The 6,865-nt window shown below is 43.1% G+C and overlaps 1 pseudogene; it reads right to left on the bottom strand.

The window, feature by feature from the left end:
- Positions 1-2,530: 2,530 nt before the first annotated feature.
- Positions 2,531-3,103, bottom strand: LOC101822378 (annotated as a pseudogene).
- Between the last annotated feature and the right edge of the window lie 3,762 nt (positions 3,104-6,865).

The following is a 6,865-nucleotide window of genomic DNA, read 5'->3' as shown; positions in this document are numbered from 1 at the left end:
AGCCATCTCAAACCGTTCTGTTTGGCAGCAACCATAGGGCCTTATAGAATTCAATTTAATGAATTTAAATTACGCTAACCACGTGTGTTGGGTGTGTGTTTAGAACTTTCTGTGTAGCACTGACTCACAGTAATCAGGGACTCCTGTCCTCTTGATAGCATATGTGAGATAGAACACAGATCGGGAATTAAAACAACAATGACAGAGTCAAGAGGGTGAAGGCTGCTAGAGAGAACATGCCAAGAGAAATCTACCTTGCCTAGGTCCACAGAGACCCCCTAAAGAATCTCCTCCTTACTAAGCTGAAGCCAAGATGTAACCCAGTTCCCATGTCCCTCATCACAATGGAAGGAGACACATAAACCATCTCATTCTTAAACAAGTCACCCATACACAAAAGATCCGAAATAATTTCAAAACAGTTCGTTGACTGGGGTTGTAGTCATCCCTTCCTGTTCCTTCAGAGAATAGTCACAGAGAGATCCAGAAGGCTCTTGTCTGTTCCATTAGCCCTCTCTCACCCAGGATCTCTTAAATAGGCACAGGTCCTTCATCCTAGCTTCCCAAGACAGCTCCAATTTTCCAACCATTCTTTCAGTCACTGGACAATGGGCTCTTCCCATCAGCCCTTCTTTCCTCCCTCTGCCAAATGTGTGGTTCAGAGGACAGAGTCTCTTCTCCATGCCCACAGGTTTCAATAGACAGTCACAACATTCTTCTTGGGTGCAATAAGAAGGGATTCTGGCTTTTGCTGGTGGATCATCTGTTAAATTCTTGATAGGTGTTTGTTTGCACTCTCCACATCCTCCTCTAGTCCCTCTCATATCACAGCACCATTATTGGGTATTAAAAGAATCTCCTCCCCACCCCCTCGCCCCGCAGCCAGGCAGTGATGGCACATGCCTTTAATCCCAGCACTCAGGAGGCAGAGATAGGCGGATCCCTGTAAGTTCGAGACCAGCCTGATCTATAAGAGCTAGTTCCAGGGCAGCCTCCAAAGCCACAAAGAAACCCTGTTTCGAAAAACCAAAAAAAAAATCCTTTCCCCTTCCAGAACTTCAGTCCAGTAAATCAGATGACTGCCTGCCAAGACCCTTTCTCTTCTAAGTTCAAGATTGTTGTTGAACATGGCCACTCATACATAGACTGCATTATTACTATTCTTCTCCAAAGTAGGGAAGTGATATTTGCCATTTCCAAAGCCCTAGGTCTAGAGTATGCATGTTACCAAGGTAGAGCAAGTTATTGTCAACCAGATCTGACAGCACAGGGTAACAGAGCAATGAGTGGAGCAAAGAATACAGTCACTCCATTGACCTGGGTCTTCTACACCCACACTGTGAGCTACACGATAGTGTTGAATGTTTCAACCTATGTGATATGAATCTCCTTTTTTAAATTTTTTAAATTTAAGTTAGAAACAAACTTGTTTCACATGTCAATCCCAGCTCCCTCTCCCTCCTCACCTCCCCTGTGTAATATGAATCTCATATCAAAATACCCCCATGTTCTAGCTGAGTGGGGACTCTACACTGTTTTATATAAAAGCAACATTTTACAATCCTGTCACTCAAGTGTCAACAAAGCATAAAAATCACTCTCTTGTGATCTTCCTGACCATATTTTTGCCTCATCTTTTGTCGTCTGAGATCAAGATTATAGAAAGCAAAACGTTCCATGGACATCTTCCCTTCCAGTTCTAAAGCTTCATGGCATACCACAGCGCCACCCAGCACCCCCGAAATTCTTGTAGCTGACATGCCCCAGAAGTTGTTTCTTCTCCTAGACTTTGTTTTGTTAGAGCATTTCCTTTTACCAGCTACCAGAGGACCAATGCTAACAATATCAAGAAGCCCCACTGTGTCCTCCTTCAAGGGTTCTATTGATCATGACTTCATTTCTTGAAGCAAAAGGATGAGTTTAATATTAAGCTGAAATACCAAGAGTTCATAAAGAGATAATAGAATTGAATAAAATAAAATTGTCCAGAAATGAAAAATTTCAAGCCTCCAGAGGAGTTTGTTTGTACCACATATATATTCTTCTTATATCTTACTCAACATAAATTCCTCTAGAAAGACGAAGGAAGCCAGAGTGACTTAATATATCAGATAGAAAAAGAATGGGAAATGCTAACTCAACTGTCCCCATTCTCTTGCCCACCCAGATTCTTCCTCAGTCCCACACCAGACATGGCCCCAGCACTACTACTTGGTATAGCCAACTGCTGCCTCATGCTCACAAGGATATATTCTATACACATAATGAGTCATGAGATATGATGATACGGATTGTAATTATATAAATTCATATCCAAACAACCGTGTTTTCATCTTATTTCACTGTCATACTCAGTCCAGGGACACTACTACGTCCCTGACCAACATTCTCAGTTGTGAGAACTAAAGATATTGGAGCCAGTGGGACCTAGATTTGAATTTTTTTCAACACAAATCTTTATTGTGCCAAAAGATACTCCAAATCATACTTAAAATCAGGATCTTGTTTCTGGAACTGGGTAACTTAGGTCTTACTCATCAGCTTGCTGTTCTGTTCCCTTTTCAGACACATAGATACCTTCCAAAAGCTTCCTGATACCTTTGTGTTTAACTCTTGTGGCTTGCTGAATCGGAGCCGCTGAATTTGAAACAAGTTCAATATCATCTCCTTCAAGGATTAATTCATCCTTCTGGGCTTGAGAGACAGAACAAACAACACCTGTCCTCATCCAAACCCTGCGGATGTATTTTTAAACCAAGAAATTTCGGATTTCAGCCAAAGACGCGTTTTCTTGAATAACGACATTGATGGGGCAGTGAGCATACACAGACCTCATCTTGTAGTGGAAGCTCAGTGTGACTTCCTTGATCATGTTCTGAACATGACTGCAGATGGTTTGGACAGTGGCCAGTTCCTTTCTGTTATCCCACCACTTGTCAACCAGGAGCCTCTTCTTCCCAAGGAGACTCAGTTCTACATTGATGTGATTGAAGTAACTCCGGAGGGTTCCTCTGGGGCCCTTCACAATGACTGTGCGCCCCTTCAGAGTGATGTCCACATTTTCTAGAATGTCGATGGTTTGATTGCTGAGAATGGTCTTCATTCCCACAGTAGATGGAGGTTGGATTTTATTTTATTTTATTGGTTTTTTGAGACAGGGTTTCTCTGTATTGTTTTGGAGGCTGTCCTGGCACTCACTGTGTAGACCAAGCTGGCCTTGAACTCACAAAGATATACCTGCCTCTGCCTCCGGTGTGCTGGGATTAAAGGCATATGCCACCACGTCCAACTGGATTTGAATTTTAGCTCTGCCATATAATGAAGGGTGTTGGGAAAGAGTTTAACTTCAGTGTCTGTTTTCTCATCCCCCCGGGGATAATAGTCCCAACACAGATAGCAGCCATCTGGCTCACAAAGTCTGACATGTCTTCCTCTAGGTCACACAGCTGGTTTCCATTCTAGGCTTCTTTGCAGCAGGCTTGGTAATGTGATTGAATTTTCATCATGTGAAATGACCTGACTTCTACAACTCTTCCTTCCATCTTTCTTTTGTCATTTCCCATCAGTGGGAACGCGGAAGGTTATTTAGCCTGTCTTGAGAAGAACCTGTGGGGTGGAAGAAACCAGAGCCATTGCCATGGGGTAGATCAGAGCTGAAAATTCTCCTAATTAAGTCCTTGACAGTCTATGATCTATATGCTACAGAAATTAACATGATTCTAATGTACTGCTTCCAGAACTGCAGGGTTTATTACAAAGCACTTACTATGGTGTGTGGAAGAGTGTGTACTTAGAAAACAGAACTATAGGTCTCCAGATATGGAAACTCATAGTAGGTTTCTATGCTAGAACAGCAGCTTGTGTGGACGTGTGTTCGTAATTGTGTGTGCAGCGCACTTACCAACAGATTCTATAAATTCTTGTGTGTTTAATCATAGCAGCAGTTATGTGACATTTATCATCTTCTGGGCTCCCACACGAACAAATGAGGCTCCAGAAGTTAGGTAAGTTTTGCAAAAGTGTCACAGGCAATAGCTGTTGACAGAGTTGAGCTTGGCTCTTAACCACCATATTAAAAAGTCCACCAGGGAGAAAACTACAGTGTGCCCAAGGGATGATTGCTAATTTGATATCAGAGAAGAAGGCATTTCAAAGCCTAGTCATGGGGCTCCATCATCGTACCCTCAGATACACCTTGAGCCAGTGGGACTCAAACTGTAACCACAGTGAAAGCTACCAACAAACACTGAGTGCACATGAGGTGTCAGCAATGCTCAAAGTCTGCATAAGAATTAATGCACCGAGTGGTGTGGAGACAGTAAATTCCTTTCTGTGTAAGCATGAGGACCTAGGTGTTCTCCAGAACCCAGGGTGTGAACCCAGGCACACACACACACACACACACACACACACACACACACAGCATGGACACACAAATAATAAAGCATTCAATTCAAAGACGAATCAGCCAGTGTCTACCATTGGGCTCACAGAAATGGTAAGCACAAAATGGTGTGCGTTCCAACATGATGCAATAGTAAGATGTAAAGGTGGAATTTGGACACAGGACATGTCAGTTTCTTCTATGCCTCTACGTGTGTCTGTGTGTTTGTGTGTGTGTGAGTGTGTGTGTGTGAGAGAGAGAGAGAGAGAGAGACAGAGACAGAGACAGAGAGAGGGAGAGAGAGAGGGAGAGGGAGAGACAGAGAAACAGAGAGAGAGGCAGTGCCATGCCCTCTACTCTATGCTTTCTGTTACTGGAACTTTCCCTATATAGTCCCACTTTCCTGTCTTTCTTGTGTCATTTCTTTACTGGGGCTGGAGAGGTGACCTAATGGTTATGGAGCACTGTGCAGAGCACTGGTTATTCTTTTAGAGGACCCTGGTTCAATTCCCTGCACCTACACGGTGACTCAAAAGCATCTGCAACTCCAGTTCTGAGGGATCCGATGCCTTCTCCTGACTTCTGTGAGCAACACACACACACATGATGCATAGACATACATGCAGGAAAACATCCATATGAATAAAACAACAAAAATTTAAAATAAAATTTTCATTCCTCAATCACATTAGGAGCTACCATGTTGTGTAGTACAGATACCAAATATTTATATAACCACAGAAGATATATATTAAGAAGGGAAGCTTCAGAGCTGTGGTTCTCAACATTCCCATAGCTTCAACCCTTTAACACAGTTCCTCATGTTGTGGTAACCCCCAGCCATAAAACTATTTTCATTGCTCCTTTGTAACTGTAATTTTGCTACTGTTGTGAATCATAATATAATTATCTGATATATGGAATATGTGATATGTGACGCCCATGAAGGGGCCGTTTGACACCTGAAATGGTTCAACCCCCAAAAGGGGTCATGATCCACCAGTTGAGAATCACTGTTTTACGACATTATTATTATTAATTATTATTACCTATAGCTAATATTTATTCATTATTATGTGCTATTACTATGCTAAACCGTTTGCATAGATTACCTTATTTAAATTACAGAAAGAAGGCGCTAAACGAGTGTTGGTATTATTGCTATCCCTACTCCAAAGGTGAGGAGATTAAGCAGGGTACAGAGCAAAGATGGGGCTTAAGTAACTTGAACAAGATCTCAAGCCAGAATTCAAATGTGGACATTCTGACTCTGGAGCCAGAGGTTTTACCCTTTCATGTAAACACTTGTACCAAGACAACAGGAGCAGGAAGCAGCTGGTCGGTTATGTTGCATCCTCAGCCAGAAGACAAGAGCAGCGAGTACATGCATTGTAGTACTCAGAATGGTTTCTCCATTATTACACAGTCGGGATGCCCTGCCTGGGGAATGCTGCCTCCCACAGTGGGTGGATCTTTCCACTTCATTTAGCACACCTCATAAACATGACTTTGTCCCTTCACTGGGAGACCCAAGGTAGAGGTTGATTTGTTCTTCTCTTCTTATTGTGCCATCTCGTGTATTGAGATTTACTGGCGGGGGCTGGGTAGCAGGGGAGGTCTTCAAATCCTCCTCTTCAGAAAGTAGGCCTCAGACTTAGGACAGAGGTCTAGAAATGCTAAGAATAAAGTCACAATTCTAACTCAAGTGTTTCAAAGGAAGACTTTAGTATTTGGAGAGGAGCAGGAGAAACTAAAAGGTGGTCAGAGATACAGAATCCCTTCATGCTGCCCATACATCCTCTGCATCACCCTCTGCCATGCTCGATGGGTTCCATGATGTTCACCGAAAGGAACCTGAGAAGAAAAGGCCTAGGTCCCATGGTTCTTGAGCAATCTGGAGTTTTTGTTTCTTAACTTTTTGATGTCAACAATAGGGAAGTGTCTGTGTATAGGGAAAGTGCCTTATATATACTGTGGAATGAAGATCATCTTTCAAGTAAAGAGTAGAGCCAACACACTGGTAATGACAATTCCAGGCTCTTCTGTGGATCATCTTCAGCTCTTACAAAGTCAATCTCAAGAAGACGCTATTTTACAAATTCTTTTTTACCAATCAGGAAACCCGAGGCCCAGGAATGGAAGTAAGTGACCCAAGTACTACAGTTTAGCTCTGGAATGCCCTCCATCTAAAGATTCCTAAGTTACATACTTGGTCAGAGCTGGGAAACCAGCATAGGACTGAACCAGGCCCTCTGTACATGGGTGTCAGCTGGGGGGCTTGGGCAGCCTATGGGGCCTCTGGCAGTGAAAGCAGTATTTATCCCTAGTGCACAATGGGACTTTGGGAGCCCATTCTACATAGAGGGATACTCTCTCAGCCTAGATACACAGGGGAGGGCCTAGGCCCTGCCCTAAATGATGTGACAGACTTGGATGGAAGGTCTAACCTTCCCTGAGGAGTGGATGGGGGTGAGATGGGGA

The sequence above is a fragment of the Mesocricetus auratus genome, unplaced genomic scaffold (genome assembly GCF_017639785.1).
Source record: "Mesocricetus auratus isolate SY011 unplaced genomic scaffold, BCM_Maur_2.0 Super-Scaffold_100021, whole genome shotgun sequence".
Lineage (NCBI taxonomy): Eukaryota > Metazoa > Chordata > Mammalia > Rodentia > Cricetidae > Mesocricetus > Mesocricetus auratus.
Note: the sequence above shows the minus strand (reverse complement) of the source record. Positions and strands in the feature narration are given on the sequence as shown.